This window comes from Rhinopithecus roxellana, chromosome 1 (assembly GCF_007565055.1).
Source record: "Rhinopithecus roxellana isolate Shanxi Qingling chromosome 1, ASM756505v1, whole genome shotgun sequence".
In the NCBI taxonomy this organism is placed as follows: domain Eukaryota; kingdom Metazoa; phylum Chordata; class Mammalia; order Primates; family Cercopithecidae; genus Rhinopithecus; species Rhinopithecus roxellana.
The window spans coordinates 134,082,744-134,100,521 of NC_044549.1; positions in this window are offsets into that span (position 1 = coordinate 134,082,744).

A 17,778-nucleotide genomic window follows, 5' to 3' on the forward strand; every position below is an offset into this window, starting at 1 on the left:
CCTACTACCTAATCACATGATTTAATGTGTATTATCACAGTCTAAACCTTTGTGATATTAAGCCTGAAGAAGGCTTGGTTTCCATTCTTCAGGGTCTCTGGCCTGTCTTTCCCTTTCTAGGCATCGGCATTCTATTATCATTTAAATAAAATTGACATTGTTTATTTAATATGTAAATATAGGATATAGTTTTCTATATAGTATACAATGAAATTATTGTACACACTGAAAGGGAGACTCAAATTCATTTCTAGCATTCTATTACTAGGTAAGTCCCTTTTATTTCTTTTCTCATTCTTAGCTTCATCCCTCCCTCCATCCTTAATTTTCTATTTAAAGCTATCCTTTAATTATGTGGTTGTGGCCCCATATACACTAACATGTTCTAAGATTTTTTTCCTCTGGCACCTTGAATTCAGTCATCAGGGGGTAGCAAAAGAGTAATGACATTTTCTGTAATGCCTGTTGATGGAGACACTGTCCCCTGAATACTCCTTGACATCCCACTGAAGAATATTTTTTCAAAACTAAATGCCTCAAAAGCCAAGAGACTGGTATGTTTTTTCCCAAAGTAAAATGTGCAATGGGATTATTTCAATTGCTACATCATCCTCATTTCTACTAAGTAAAGTAAGAACTGTCACAGAGAAGGGTTTTGGAGGTGTGTTAAGCATGGCACTGGGTTTAGACATGCAAGCTTAGTTTTAGAAGCTGGGGCAAAACAATATTGTTCCCTATTATGTTTTAATGAGGAGAGAAAGGGGGACCCAGGAATAGAAGAAAGCAGCTAGGGAAGCTGGGTGGAGCATGAAGGAAGGGTCAAAGAGAGGAACCTCCAATTTTAGCAAACGAAAAAGGTACTTTGCAGACCAGAATGTTTAATAGGAATGTTTAAGTGGCTTGATGTGGGATATGCAAAGTTCATCCCCTCTCAGTAAAGTCCACATTGCCCACTCACTCTTCTGTGAAAGGAGATTCCATTAGAGAACTTCAATGAAGACCTGACATCCGTGATTCTGGATTGGCCTTGGGCAATCACGGAAAGAGGGTATGCATGTGCAGGAGACTGCAGGGACAGCTGACTTCTACATTACCCAAAGGAAGTCAATGCTATGAGAGTCAGAGAGACCTGAATTTAATCCCACAGAGGCGTATGTTACCTGTGTAACCAGCGCCTGGTAACTGAATCCTTCTGATTCTGCATTTTTTCCACCAGAAAACGAGGGTAACAATAGATGGCTTTGAGGTTGTTGTAACCATTAGGGCTGTATAAAATGCTCACTATATGGAAGTTATCCTCTAGATGACTTTTTTCCACTTTTGTTTTAGCTGTTAAAAGCCTTGAGCCAAGTCTATGACTCAAAAAAATGTTAAAAATGTAAAAAATATGGTCTTCATATTTGTGTTGTTCTTTTCCCTCCTAAGTCTCAAACCAATTTATATTTTCTGTATTCTTAATTATCTGGACATTATTTATATCTACTGTATTATATTATAACATGTACCAAAATGCTGGTAAAAGGTGGTGCTACAAAATAGATTTTTTTCTGTTTACTATGCTCCCAGCTTCCCCATTCTGAATTTTAAGACATGATGGGAGTTGGCATATTTTTCTCCCTTTTGGATGCTGCTGCTGCCATGCTGAGGGTTGTCTGACTAATAATTGGAATGGTCTGGGCATTGATCAATACCTGCCTCATCCCCTTTGTCATCTAAAGTTGGCTCCCATCTGGGGTTAGGAGTGACATCAGTGTGTATTGGTCTTGTCTTCTTTGTCATTATGTCATCACCAGCTAAGCTAACTAGACCGACCATCATATTCATGCCAAAAAGTACATCCCAGTGTGTCTGCCCAGCCCATAGAAGGCAAGACAAGAAACAAGCAAAGGACATATAACATTCTCTTTTGACACCTGAGGAAAGCAAAGTGCAAAGATGCTGGTAATGAGTCCAGAGGCAACAATATAAAGCTGGAGTGAAAACCAGGCCAAATACTTTCCTGCATCCTGAACCCTAGAGAATGCAGATTGATTAGTCAAGCAATCTGTTATTGCCTGCTGGTATGTCAAAACATGGGCATGTCCTGCCTAAGACAATAAAAGAATACCTTTTAGGTAATAGCTTCTACTGGCAGGCTTAAGCAGGGACCAGGACCTCCACCCAGAGAGGAGCGGTGCTTCATGAGCCTTCTCCTCCACTTTTGGGTTCTATTAGTAGGCCCTGAAAGCATTGAAACCTCAATAGCATCACTGTAATGGAAAAGTGGCTCCAAGTTTCTGACATGAAGCACAATAAAGTTTTAATTTTACTAGAAGAAAAACAGAACTTTAAAGTCAATCTCAGATGCTTAGAGTCTTTACAAATGTGTCACTCATTTCCTTTCCTCTGATAAGTTTTAAAGATACTTTGAGGTATCTCTGTGGATCATCTTTGTGGATCTATATTTCTAAACTTTCCAGGAGTGACTTTTTGTTGATTTGTTTTTATTTTTGTATTGGCTTAGCAAACAGTAAAGTGTGTAACATATCAGTTGTTATACTTGAGAATATGAAGTTCACAAGCAAAATGTGTGAGATGGTTTCCTTTGTCCCAATGGGTAATTGAATATAATTAGCTCTCCAGCTCCCCAAAATGCAGGTGCTTAATGTTTGTACCTATGCTGAGAGAAAGAGGATTTCTCTTCTCTCAGAGTAGGTACAAACATTATTCTTGTTAGTAGATTGCTATACTAACAAGAGTTTCAGAACAGCTAATCCTTGATAAGTGGAGCAAGCAGGAACCTTCGCTGATTTCAGGGCCTAATTACCTATTTCTTAACCCTGTCTTCACAGAGATCTTTTACAACTGCAACAAAACAAAGTACCCCTAGTTTTACCAAAAGTGCTTAAAGGAAACATAGAAGAGAACTTTTGCAAAAGGCTTACAAGATTGACTAGACATGAAACTAGCAAGCAAAAGACAAAGCATTATTTCCCAGGTACTAATTTGTATTAACAACAAAACAACAACGACACTCCTAAATAATAAACTTTTTCTTTCAAGAACTAAAAAAAAAAAAAAAAAAAAAGGAACAATCTTAATTTAACAACAATCTTAATTTATATAAAAGAATTAAGTCAATCGCCTGAGAAAAAAAAAATTGCATAATGTGTATAATTAATTACATCCCCTAGACAAACCCTCTTTTATACTGCACTTCTCTGTCAATCTAAGATTACAGGCAATAACCTCAGTGACAATGTGCAGGTCATCTAGAGCATCATACCCAAGTAGACAACACAACAACCCAACTCACTTTTGCAGGAATAACCACACTTTGATCCATGAAGAAGTGCAGCAATTTTGTTCTCCTTCCTTCTCCTATCCCCTCAGGTTTTAATAATCTCTTTTGTTGCAGTTGTTACAAATTATTGGTAACAAAAACTTTGCAACTTCAACACCAATACAAACCAATATGCCACTGCCACCGTCTTGGCAGGCTGCCATGCGTGCTATTTTAAAGTTAGGCATTAGGAGGCAGCAAATGGCTCGAAAACACAAGCAAAGACAAATGTAGGAAGTTGGCAGAGACCTGCAGCTGCAAAAGCTTAGAAAACAGACTTCATCTTAAATACAAACTTCCAGGAATTTATATTCGATATGAGGAATAGTTAGAAGGGAGAGGGTTTGGCCCTCGCAGAGACCTTTGTGAAATAATCTGAATCCTATTCCCCATTTCAGCATCTCTATAAATACTGACTGTTATTTTAAGGGTTAAACAACATAGGACTTGGTTTTAATTAATCTTGTTTTTTTCTTGTCTCCAGAAACAAGGATCTCATGTTTGCCTACATGAAATTCTCAGGATCTGCTAGTAGTGCCAGCCCTAATGCAAATACTGTTCAAGCTATCTCAGAGACGTCAGAACGTCTGCCCCATATTGCTTCATTCTAAGGCATTTATTTATTTAAAATATGCACCGTATTTACTCAGAAATGCCAATGCTGAATTTATGTTTTAAAAAATACTTGTGGCATGTACTCTAATCCAAGGTATCATGTCTTCAGGTAGCATAAGTCTGTCTTATTTTTAGGAAGCTAAAAATGAACTTTTACTTTCCCAAATGAGAAAAATGTCTCTAATGAAAGCTTTGTTATTTTAATTACAATGTTTGATTAAAAGAAATGTCACTTAAACTGCATTAAAAATGCAGTTTAATAATGTCAGAACAATTCTTGCCTCTCTCTGGATATTCATTTTAAAGAAATAAGCTCACATAATTTATAGAATTTCATTTCAGGCATAAATAGAAAGGTCCTTAGAAAACATTATTACTATCAATTAAAACTATAAATGTGTGAGGAAGATTGTGTGGTAAATAAAACAAGAAAACTTAGCATCTCCAAAGACAGCTCCCTGCAATATTTGCATTGTTTCTTAAACTGTTGTACTAAGAATGCATATATTATATGGCACAAACAGTTTTTACAGAATGTACTGGGTAAATTTAGCAATAGTGAATAACACATTCATTATCACAACAGTGACTGTGTGATAAACAGTTAAATCAAACCAAAGGTAATCCACACCAAATAATGCAAATGTTGCACAAAACCCATTTTCCTTCAAGGCATGCATGATGATTTCAAACTCCTCCAGTAATCAAATTTCAGCTTTATTACAATTAACTAGTAATTGAAAAATAAATCACACATTACTTACTACTTTTCAGATGTGTATGCCATCCTTCCAAATTCAAAAGAGTGAAGAAGAATCACAGCCATGAGGAAATCTAGCAGGCAAAAGGAGGGAAAATAGGAAGTATTAGTTGTCTAAAAATTAGCATCTTCAGGTTTTCTTGAGGTACTTCCTACAAGATCCCAAAGCAAAGAAGAAAAAGAAAAAGTTGGAGAAAAACATCATACACATCACGAGCCGACTTTCTCCACAAACCCATGCAGCTCCAAACTTTAAAGGCTCAAATTGTTGAGCATCCTGATTGAGCAAATATCCGACTTCGGTATCACTGGTTACGTACACATTTTCAATAAGATGAACGCATCTCCAAAATTATGGTTACTTTAATGTATTATCCAGATTTCCCCCCTGTTTCTCTCCCCTTCTCCTTTTTCCATTCACATTTTTCTTCCTACAAAATGCACATAGGTCTGTTCTTCCTTGTACCCCGAGTCAGGCCCGGCTTTGAAATGCATTTCAATCTCTCAACACAGACTGCTTTCATTGCATTTAGAGCCCCACTAAGGCCCAGCTTTAAAAGCTACTGATTCTTTTTTTTCTTTAGCCTTCCTCACAAAGGAAGGGTATTTTGTAAATTACCAGCTCGTTCAGATCAACAAAAGGTACTTTCATAGAAAGCCCCATTTGATTTTGCTCAAATTTGATTACTAGGATGGAGAAAAGGAAAGGAAGTCAAAAAGAAAAACCCCAGATGGCTTTTTCATTCATCTCAGTGAATGAGCTTTATCTGTGCCTTTTGAAACTGTAGCAGTGGAAAAGCATTTCTGTTGGCTTAAAAAACTTGACAAAAATTATTGGTTTGCCATTTCTCATGTAACAGCCATTGGGAACTGGATGAAAAGACTTTTTCATGGGATCGCCTGCTTGGATCAAAATAATGGAGATTAGGTATTTCATTATAAATTACAGTGGGAGATAGAGCAGGCTGTCATATTAATAGCAACCTGCTCATGGCCTTCAATGGTAGCTATTCTCCTAGACAAAGGACCAAGGGGGTTGTCTATTGAACTTGTACTTTAGGCCTGATCAATTTTCTATCATCAAGGCAAAAGGTGAGATGACTAACAAAGGAATTCACACATGAGTGACCTCATAAGCCTACAGATAAAACAGCTTAAAGAAGCAAAATACATCCTGAAATTATGGATGATAAACTACATAAAGAAGAAGACAGAGTATGAGAATGAGAGAGGAAAGAGCAATGGTCTATAATTCTCCTCCCTCTTCTTGGCCAAATGGACATATTAAAAGCTACTTGTTTTCAGCTGCAGATAATTGCAACATTTGGTTTGCAGTGGTCTGCTATAAATCCTTCAGCCTACGTTTTTTCCCCCAGCACAGTTCCAGCCATTTCATTCGCTATTAACAACAGCATTGTGTTCAAGACAAAGCTTCTACCAAGAGTCATGGTTAAAAATAAAAATAAAAGGAATCACAACCAACACAGGCTTCCAGATAGTTCACAGTAAGTGTGCATTTGTTATTTGCTCCAGGTTACCAGCTTCTTGCCTGATTTATATACTTCTTAGAATCTAAAGCAATTCAAAGTCCAAGCAGTACCTGCACAGACACAGAACCTTAATGAAGAACAGTGAAACATCTGATTCAATCAAGATTCTTTCAGAAAATAGTGATGACAAATTGCTAATCCAAAGTGCCAGCAAAGGATGAGCAATTAATTTTCCTACAGCCACAAGGAATATTTTCAATTCCTCATCGAAGTTGTCTAAATCACTGTAGAAATTACCAAAATCCTTTTCCCTGTGATATTTCCATGGAATTTTTTTCAACTTTTCTATTAAAAAGTCTGGGGGATTTCTGCCTGATAATATCACTGTTCACTGGGGGTAGTAAAGAAATTATCTTCAAAAGACAAAAACCAGGGTTACCAAAAGTTACTATTACCTGGAAATGCAAATGCAGGGTAACATTTTGTGTACATTCTATAATGCTAATCAAGGGAAAAATATATGTGAGCAGGACATACTTTTACAATGCTATTTTTTTAAACCAAAGAGCAGTATAAGATCATTAATGTGAAATTACTTCCAACTGCCTAAAAGCCTGAGGAAACATCATAAATACCACCCACGACAGCAGTTGTCAAAATAGGGCTGCATTTTGAAAGGCACCCTCGACAGGTTTGAGACTTGACACAGTCTTAGTACATACTCATGTTAGCAATTTCTCACATCTACTGATGATGAGATAAGGAAGTTCGTTTATGTATGGACCAATAAAACAAAGATGTAGTATTATCTGAGGTATATACACAAATGACTCCACATTTGTATAAAATTGGATTTTCTATGTTCTTAAGGGAGCCCTGGATCCTTGGACTATCTTAACAATTCAGGGAGATCCCAAATTCAGGGTTATTAAAGAGGAATTAAACAACAGTGGTGGGAGTCAGTGTACAGGCAGGCTCTTCCCACTATTGGTGTGAACATGGACTGGTAAGAACTTTCTGGAGGGCAACTGGACAACATGCCTTTAAGTTTAAAAGTTTTCCTGGCTCTTGACCTAGTTATTTCACCTCTAGGAACCTTCCCAGTAGAAACTATCAGAAATGCAGAAAAAGATTTTTTTTTCCCCAAGAAGATACTTATCATACAGTGAGTCAGGTAGGATACTGGTTAAGATTACAAATTAGAGAGCCAGACTAGCTAGAGTAACAATTACAACTTGACCAACTTCCAATCGCAAGGTGAGACTTTGGTTGTTAACCTCTCTACACCTCAGTTTTCTTGCCTGCAAAATGGGGACCTCAAAAGTGTTATGAGAATTAAGTGAAGAGTAAATATATGTAAGGCATTAAAGCACTGACTAGCACATAGTAAGTACTGAATAATTATTAGATATTGCTATTAATATAAATCATCTAAACTTAGATAATTATTAACTGAATCATGATAAATACAACACAATTTAATATGTCCATTAAAGATCATGCCTTCAAATAATTCTTTTTTTTTTTTTTTTTTTTTTTTTTTTGAGATGGAGTCTCGCTCTGTCGCCCGGGCTGGAGTGCAGTGGCCGGATCTCAGCTCACTGCAAGCTCCGCCTCCCGGGTTTACGCCATTCTCCTGCCTCAGCCTCCCGAGTAACTGGGACTACAGGCGCCTGCCACCTCGCCCGGCTAGTTTTTTGTATTTTTTAGTAGAGACGGGGTTTCACCGTGTTAGCCAGGATGGTCTCGATCTCCTGACCTCGTGATCCGCCCGTCTCGGCCTCCCAAAGTGCTGGCATTACAGGCTTGAGCCACCGCACCTGGCCCAAATAATTCTTAATGATGTAGAGAAACATTTCATACTGGGTTAAAAAATCAGGACATAAAACCATATATTATGGTATCTCAAATATAGATATAATATCTATGTATGTTTTTAAAATGGCAATAGTATTTCTTTTTTGGATAAAGTACTTTCAAATGGTTTTAATTTTCTTGTCATAGTTTTTAATCTTCATAAAACATTTTAAATTATTATTCTTATTATTTGAAGCAGAGTTTCGCTCTTGTTGCCCAGGCTGGAGTACAATGGGACGATCTCGGTTCACTGTAACCTCTGCCTCCTAGGTTCAAGTGATTCTCCTGCCTCAGCCTCCCAAGTAGCTGGGATTACAGGCATGCACCACTACACCCGGTTAATTTTGTCTTTTTAGTAGAGACGGGGTTTCTCCATGTTGGTCAGGCTGGTCTCGAACTCCCGAACTCAGATGATTCGCTCATCCCAGCCTCCCAAAGTGCTGGAATTACAGGTGTGAGCCACCACACCTGGCCTAAATTATTTTATAAACTCTTACTTTTATAACAGTTCATGAAGAAGGAGTTGCAGTAGGTGCAGCATTTCATAACACTGTATGCTGTTTGGTTTCCCTGTAACCTGGTCTACCTCTATTTGATAGCACTGTATGTGTAGCATACAGTGTAGCAGAAAGTCAGAATCTATGCCAAAATTCACTCTGGTGCTCAGCACTAAGATCTGGAAATGAGCTGTACTTCCAGAACTGGGAAGTAAGCTTAAATTCTAAAATTTAAAGAAGGAAAATCCAAATATATTGGATTCACAAAGTTTCCTGACCTAAGAAGCTATCAGTATTTGGGTTACCAAAGGCATTTTTACAATGGAGAATCCAGAAAAATGACTCAGAAATGAACTTGGAAAGATATGTATATGCCAACATGTCCACGTTAGAGAAATCAATGAAACCAAGAGTTAGCTTTCTGAAAAGATAAATGTAAAAATCAACTTATACAGGCTGTGTGCAACATCAACAGCTTCAGTCCAATCAATTAGGGGCAACAGACAAAAATGAACAAACCATAAGAAATCTCAGTAACAGGGTCCAAGTAGTGATCTAATCAATTGCAGGAGTGTCTAAATAGAGAGACTAGGTTGCATCTAATAAAGGGACTCTCTATATGAATTCTTTTTAAAGGGGGTAATAAGTAAGCACTTGTCCCTTTCTTTCTTCCTACCTACATGGGAGCTAGAACCTGGGGGCAGGAAGGGAGGTTGATGGGAGAGCAGACCCTATCCTCCCACCCTTCCTGGTTCCTCAGTCAAACCCAATCCAGGAGGCAGGGAAAGGAGAGGAGAGCCTAGAGTGTTTAATCAAACTGTGCTAGTCTTTAGTAACTAAGTGACTGGAAAGTTATGGAATCTTCCAAGGTATCATTAACAGTCAGGAATGCAACAGGGCAAAGTTAAACGTGGAGAAAAGTGAACTCAATTCGGATTACTCAGTACAAGAATTACATGTGTATTATGTATTTGTTGAAAGAAAACGTATCAAAGCTAGACCTTTCAAGAAACTTCAATTCATAAGTTCAAAATTCAAAACTTCAATTCATAAAAAGCCAAGGTCAAGAACATGAAAGTACCATATGATTCAGCAATTGTACTTCTGTGTATATGCCCAGAAGAACTGAAAGCAGAAATTCAAACAAAGATCTGTACATCAATGTTCGTAACAGCACTATTCACAATAGCTAAAATGTAGAAGCAACCCAAAAGTCCACCAATGGATGAATGGAATCGCAAAATTTGGTAGATACATAGAAGGGAATATTAGCATTAAAAAGTAAGGAAATTCTGACACACTCTACAACATGCATGAACCTTGGAGATACTATTCTAATAAAATAAGCCAGTTACAAAAGGACAACTATGGTATGAGTCCACTTATACGAGGTATCTAGAGCAGTCAGATTCATAACGACAAAAAGTAGAATGGTGGTTTCTGGGGACTTGGAGGAGGAGAGAATGAAGGGGTAGTGTTTTATAGGAACAGAGTTTCATTTAGGAAAGATGAAAAAGCTCTGCACACAGATGGTAGTGATGATTGCACAACAATGTGAATGTACTTCATGCCACAAGCTGTATACTTAAAAATTGTTATAATGGTAAATTTTATGTTTTACATATTTTACCACAATTCCAAAAAGGAATATTAAAATCTTGTTTCCTAAAGTCCTCAATTATTTATTTTATTATCATCCAGTATAACATAATTAAAGAAAAGGATAAAAAGGAGAGAAGAAAAAATGGGAGGGGAGGGAAAGGGAGAGGATGAAGAGAGAAATGAAAGGGAGAGGCAGCAAGGGAGGGAAAAAAGGAAGGGCTGCTATATGCAGTCACCTGTGCAATTTGTACACTTCACCCAGATACCGGAGGGGCAAATAGGGGTAAACTCCAGTCAGGAGTTATGCTGACTGAGTTGCATGCCCTGGGGCTGGACTTCAATAGGTGGGAGGAAGGGATGCCATTTTGTAATTCATCTATCCAGAGGGGACATCATTTATTAATTTGCAGAATGGCACCGTATGTGTCAACAGGCCTTGGAAGAGACACAGATTGGTACGTGAACAGATTTGGTGACTCACACCTGTAATCCCAGCACTGTGGGAGGCAGAGGCGGGTTTTCTTTTAAGAGAAGAATAAAAACTCGAAAATATCAGAATACAAAGACTTTACTAGGCATAAGTGTTTTTAACAGTTTTGTTGCACTTGTATGTGTGTGTGCATGCATATTGGTCATGATCTAAAATGCATTTCTGAGTGAAGGTAACAACCAGAAACAGCTTGAGGCATTTGCCTTCTCTAAGTTCAGAGATTACATCAGAAGGGCTTCAGAGCTTTGCCATGGCATAATAAACATAATATACAAGTAAAGTATATATAGTAGTTTAAACTAATAAAGTTTATAGAGAAAAGCAATGAAGCAAGATACTCCTTTGTAGGGAGTGGGGAGTGAGATATTCCATTTTTATTTCCAAATTAAAATAAGTAATTAGATTTTCAATAAGTTATTTTGTCATATTAAAAACTGCAGGCCGGGCATGGTGGCTTATGCCTGTAATCCCAGCACTTTGGGAGGCTGAGGCAGGCAGATCACCTGAGGTCAGGAGTTCAAGACCAACCTGGCCAACATGGTGAAACCCAGTCTATACTAAAAAGATACAAAAAATTAGCTGGATATCATGGCGGGCTCCTGTAATCCCAGCTACTCAGGAGGCTGAGGCAGGAGAATCACTTGAACCTGGGAGGCAGAGGTTGCAGTGAGCCAAGATTGAGCAATTGCACTCCAGCCTGGGCTACAAGAGTGAACTCCGTCTCAAAAAAATAATAATAAATAAATAATAGCATTAATAAAATATGTTCAGAAAAAGATAAGTAGCTACTGGTGTTGAGGCAGGAGAAACAAAGGACAGAATCACACTTTTGACAGGTGATCCAGGTTCTAGGAAACAGCTGTGAGCTTCAAAGCCAGACTGACTTCAATTATGATTTCCTATTTTGTCCCTAAAGATGATGTCACCTTGGACAACTTTCCTAACCTCACAGAGTCTTAACTTTTTCCTCTGAAAAATAGGGATATTCTATTTCACTTTCTGTGTGGTAAGATAGGTGAGGTAACATTGCATAAAGTGCTTAACATATTATTTGTAGCATAGTAAGTGTGCTATAATATTTGTATTAGTATGATAATTAAATATAATATCTAGCCCACATCTGCCATACTGTAGACACTCAGGAACAGTAGTTATGAATGTAGCTGTGCAGTTTATTGCATTTTTTTTTTTTTTTTTTTGAGACGGAGTCTGGTTCTGTCGCCCAGGCTGGAGTGCAGTGGCGCAATCTCGGCTCACTGCAAGCTCCACCTCCCGGGTTCACGCCATTCTCCTGCCTCTGCCTCCCAAGTAGCTGGGACTACAGGTGCCCGCCACTACGCCCGGCTTTTTTGTATTTTTAGTCGGGGCGGTGTTTCACTGTGTTAGCCAGGATGGTCTTGATCTCCTGACCTCATGATCCACCCACCTCGGCCTCCCAAAGTGCTGGGATTACAGGTGTGAGCCACCACACCTGGCCTGCAATTTTTAATATGACAAAATAACTTATTGAAAATCTAATTACTTATTTAATTTGAAAATAAAAATGGAATATCCCACTCCCCACTCCCTACAAAGGAGTATCTTGCTTCACTGCTTTTCTCTACAAGATTTATTAGTTTAAACTACTATATATACTTTACTTGTATATTATGTTTATTATTTGGCATCTGTCTCCTTTACCAGAATAGAAGCTGTGTAAAGGTAGAAATAATAGTAATAAACTAATTATCAGCTAAGCCCTTATGACCTTCGAATCTGAACCTGCGTTAGCCTGAGAGGAAGTTAATATTCTTTTCTGGTGAAGAAGAGAAAAGCTTTCTGGGACTGGCCACCCCCAAGTGAACCCTGAGTAGACCTTTGGTTTTGAAATCCTAGGCCCGTAGATTTTTTGTTTCAGGTGGGAGAACACAAAGGCTACAGAGTTCCATCACTGAGGAGGAGAAGTAGCCTCATTCTCCTAAGGTCAGATTCACAAATATTGTTTCATAGTTTGTCTGCATGTCTGTCAAAAACTGTGAAGGGCCTGCTTGGGAGATAACAAGTAAGACTGCCAGAGTGTCATGAATGGATGTTAATTCACAAATGTTTACTAAGGATAATAACACAGAACAATAAGCAAGATCACAGATGCTTTGCAGTCTGTTCATGCTTCAATTCGTAGGCAAATTTATTTCATGTTGTATACCTTGAACACATTTAAATATTGACTGAGATGTTATACAAATGTAAAGCTTTGCTATTGGTACTCCATTAATAACAAATAGAAGTAACTTGAACATGAGATAACATTTGTTTTTATCTGTTTTTAAAAGGATTTTACCAAGGAAATAATGTAAATAAAACTAATATGGATGTGTTTAATCTATGAGATAATAAAAATTTTAACCATTTTAGAAACAAATTACAAACACTTGTTATGCTAATTAAACCCATTTAATCAACCATTAAAGTAAATCCTATGGGGTTTCTACTTGACAGTATTCCTTAATCTAGTCTGATATGCTCTATGAACTTCAAAGGAATAAAACTGATTTTCTTGAAATTATTATATAACTCAAACCTTTTAAATCAATTATACAATCAGTCTGAATTAGCAAAGTTCAACTGTCCTAATCAAAATTTAAAACACTTTTATTTTTTAATTTTAATTATTTATTTATCTCTTTATTTATTGATTGATTGATTTATTTATTATTATACTTTAAGTTCTAGGGTACATGTGCATAACGTGCAGGCTTGTTACATATGTCTACTTGTGCCATGTTGGTGTGCTGCACCCATCAACTTCTCAGCACCCATCAACTCATCACTTACATCAGGTATAACTCCCAGTGCAATCCCTCCCCCCTCCCCCCTGCCCATAATAGGCCCCGGAGTGTGATGTTCCCCTTCCCGAGTCAAAGTGATCTCATTGTTCAGTTCCCATCTATGACTGAGAACATGCGGTGTTTGGTTTTCTGTTCTTGCGATAGTTTGCTGAGAATGATGGTTTCCAGCTGCATCCATGTCCCTGCAAAGGACACAAACTCATCCTTTTTATGGCTGCATAGTATTCCATGGTGTATATGTGCCACATTTTCTTAATTCAGTCTGTCACTGATGGACATTTGGGTTGATTCCAAGTCTTTGCTATTGTGAATAGTGCCACAATAAACATACGTGTGCATGTGTCTTTATAGCAGCATGATTTATAATCCTTTGGGTATATACCCAGTAATGGGATGGCTGGGTCATATGGTACTTCTAGTTCGAGATCCTTGAGGAATCGCCATACTGTTTTCCATAATGGTTGAACTAGTTTACAATCCCACCAACAATGTAAAAGTGTTCCTATTTCTCTACATCCTCTCCAGCACCTGTTGTTTCCTGACTTTTTAATGATTGCCATTCTAACTGGTGTGAGATGGTATCTCACTGTGGTTTTGATTTGCATTTCTCTGATGGCCAGTGATGACGAGCATTTTTTCATGTGTCTGTTGGCTGTATGCATGTCTTCTTTTGAGAAATGTCTGTTCATATCCTTTGCCCACTTTTTGATGGGGTTGTTTTTTCTTGTAAATTTGTTAAAACACTTTTATTAGTGGTACTAATCAAGGCAGAGTTATTTAAGTAATGAAACAACGTTGATATTAGAGCCAAATCAAACTGATTTGGAAACACAGATAGCTATATATTATAGCTGCATATGACCTACGTGCATAGAAGCCTAGGTAAAAATTGTTAACAAGAATCACGACTGATCTTATCAGTTAAAACAACTATTTTATTATCACTTTAAAACACTGACATAATTATTGATCCCTCCCTTACCCTCAGACTTTAGATTCAATTCATCAATAGCCCTGTTGATTTTACCTCCCAAATACATATTCTGTCTACTTCTCTTGTATGATTCTGGGGCCCTTGTCCATACATTATTATTTATCTCTGAACTGGTGCAATGGCTAATAACTGACTTATCTCATTACCCTTCTCCCTCTAGCAATGTTCTCCTTCGTCTCCAGTCTTCTTAACGCCATGAGAGTAATCCTTTTAAGAGTGACATCAACAAGATAGTGGAGTAGGACCCTTGACTCTTCTATTCCCCATAAGCATGCCGATTCAGCAACAATTCACATATTCCATTTTTTTAGAAATTAGAAACTAATTGAAAGACTCTGTACCCTGGAAGAATGCAAAACTAGACTCAGCAACACCAGTAGGTAGATTTGGAACATCCTCTTGCTGGAGATCCTGCATCCAGTGCAGTGCCATATAATCAAGAAGGGTTCCCCTGGCTCCCCAGTTTACCTAGAAGAGAAAAAAGGTTGGTTTGCTTTTCCTGTGATGCTCTAACTTTTCTAGGGGACTCCCTAGATGACCATCTACTATGTTGCCAGTCTTAGAGTTCTGACAAGTCTGACATAGTCTTGTGGCCTGGGAGAGAATGAAGATGGCAGCTTGGGTTGATGGATACCACTGATCTCCCCATCAACTCAGCACTGAGTGAGCAGATTAAAAACCTCAGCTCTCAGCTTTCTCCTGGGAAGGGAAAGTATTAATCCATGTGGTCAGTGCTCCAGCTTCTCTGAGGCTTGTTAAAGAGCTACCATTTGTCTCTCCAACCTTAAAGCTCTGATGGATTCAGCACAGTGTAGCTGCCCAGAGGATACTGAAGATGTCAGATAGGGCTGATAGACACCATAGTTCCCTGCATCCAGCTCAGTACAGAGTGAGTGAACAAAACCCACAACTGTCTACTTCTCTCTGGGCGGGGAAAGCATTAGTAGAAGCCATGAGAATCTCTGACCAGGATGACCGATAGTGGTCTTTTCCTCTACAAGACCAGTCCATAAAGATTGGGAGAAGTACTTGCCTTATCTAATGGGCAGGCCTCAAGCCAGAGAGTCAAGAAAAATAAAAAATCAGGTAAAGAAAGATGTTCCAAACAAGGAAACAAAATCTTCAGAAACCAACTCAAATGAAACAGTTATATGATTTTCCTAACAGATTTAAAAATAACTCTCATAAAGATACTCCCTGATATCAAGAGAACCATGCATGAACAAAGTCAAAATTTCAACAAAGAGATAGGAAATATTAAAAAGTACCAAACAGAAATCATAGAGCTAAGGAACACAATAACTGAACTGAAAAATTCCCTAGAGGAGCTCAATAGCAAACTAAATCATGAAGAAGGAAGAGTCAACAAAATTAAAGCCAAGTCTCTGGAAATAATTTAGTGAGAGAGACGGGCAAAAAGAAAAATGAATGAAAAAGAGTGTAATGGACTGAATGTTCCAAAATTTATAACTTGAAATTCTAATCTGCAATGTGATAGTATTAAGAGTTGGGATTTTGGAAGGTAATTAGGTTATGAGGGTGAAGCCCTCATAAGTGAGATTAATATCCTTATAAAAGGGATGCCAGGAACTCTTTTGTGCTCCTTCTACCACATGAAGACATGACAAGAGGAAGGTCACCTATGAACCAGCAGATCCCAGCCAAACACCAAACTTCCTAGTGCTTTTATCTTGGATTTCTTAGCCTCCATAACTGTGAGAAATAAATGTCTGCTGTTTAATCAACACAATCTATGGCATTTTTGTTATGGAAGGAAAAACAGATTGGGACAAAAAGGGAAGAAAATTTAAGGGAATTAGTACGTTGAATACTAATCCCAAATGAAACTACCATCAGAGTGAACAGGCAACCTACAGAATGGGAGAACATTTTTGCAATCTACTCATCTGACAAAGGGCTAATATCCAGAATCTACAAAGAACTCAAACAAATACACAAGAAAAAAACAAACAACCCCATCAAAAAGTGGGGAAAGGATATGAACAGACATTTCTCAAAAGAAGACATTCATACAGCCAACAGACACATGAAAAAATGCTCATCATCACTGGCCATCAGAGAAATGCAAATCAAAACCACAATGAGATACCATCTCACACCAGTTAGAATGGCAATCATTAAAAAATCAGGAAACAACAGGTGTTGGAGAGGATGTGGAGAAATAGGAACACTTTTACACTGTTGGTGGGATTGTAAACTAGTTCAACCATTATGGAAAACAGTATGGCAATTCCTCAAGGATCTAGAACTAGATGTACCATATGACCCAGCCATCCCACTACTGGGTATATACCCAAAGGATTATAAATTATTCTACTACAAAGACACATGCACACGTATGTTTATTGCGGCACTATTCACAATAGCAAAGACTTGGAATCAACCCAAATGTCCATCTGTGACAGACTGGACTAAGAAAATGTGGCACATATACACCATGGAATACTATGCAGCCATAAAAAAGGATGAGTTTGCGTCCTTTGTAGGGACATGGATGCAGCTGGAAACCATCATTCTTAGCAAACTATCACAAGAACAGAAAACCAAACACCGCATGTTCTCACTCATAGGTGGGAACTGAACAATGAGATCACTTGGACTCAGGAAGGGGAACATCACACACCGGGGCCTATCATGGGGGGGGGGGGGGAGGGATTGCACTGGGGAGTTATACATGATATAAATGATGAATTGATGGGTGCTGACGAGTTGATGGGTGCAGCACACCAACATGGCACAAATATACATATGTAACAAACCTGCACGTTATGCACATGTACCCTGGAACTTAAAGTATAATAAAAAATAAAAAAATAAAAATAAATAAAAAATAAAAAAAATTTAAAAAATAAAAGAAAGTTTAAGGGAATTATATGACAATGCCAAGCATGCCAATATTTGCATTATGAGAGTGTCAGAAGGAAGAGAGAGAAAGGTTCAGAAACATTATTTGAAGAAAAGCAGCTGGAAACTTCCCAAATCGGGGGATGGAAATAGAAATCCAGTTCTAAAAGAAACAAGAACAGCAAATAAGGTGAACTCAAGAAATTGAAATGTAGATACATTATAATTAAAGTATCAAAAGTCAAAGACAAAGAGAATATTTTGAAAGCATCAAGAGAAAAGTAACTAGTCACATACAAAAAAAAACCCTTATAACACTATTAGTGTATTTTATTAGCAGGAACCTTGCAGTAAGAAGGGAGAGGAATACTCAAAGCACTGAAAGAAAAGAACTGCCAACCAAGAATACTATACCTGGCAAAACTCTTCTTCAGAAATAAAGAGAGATAAAGACTTTC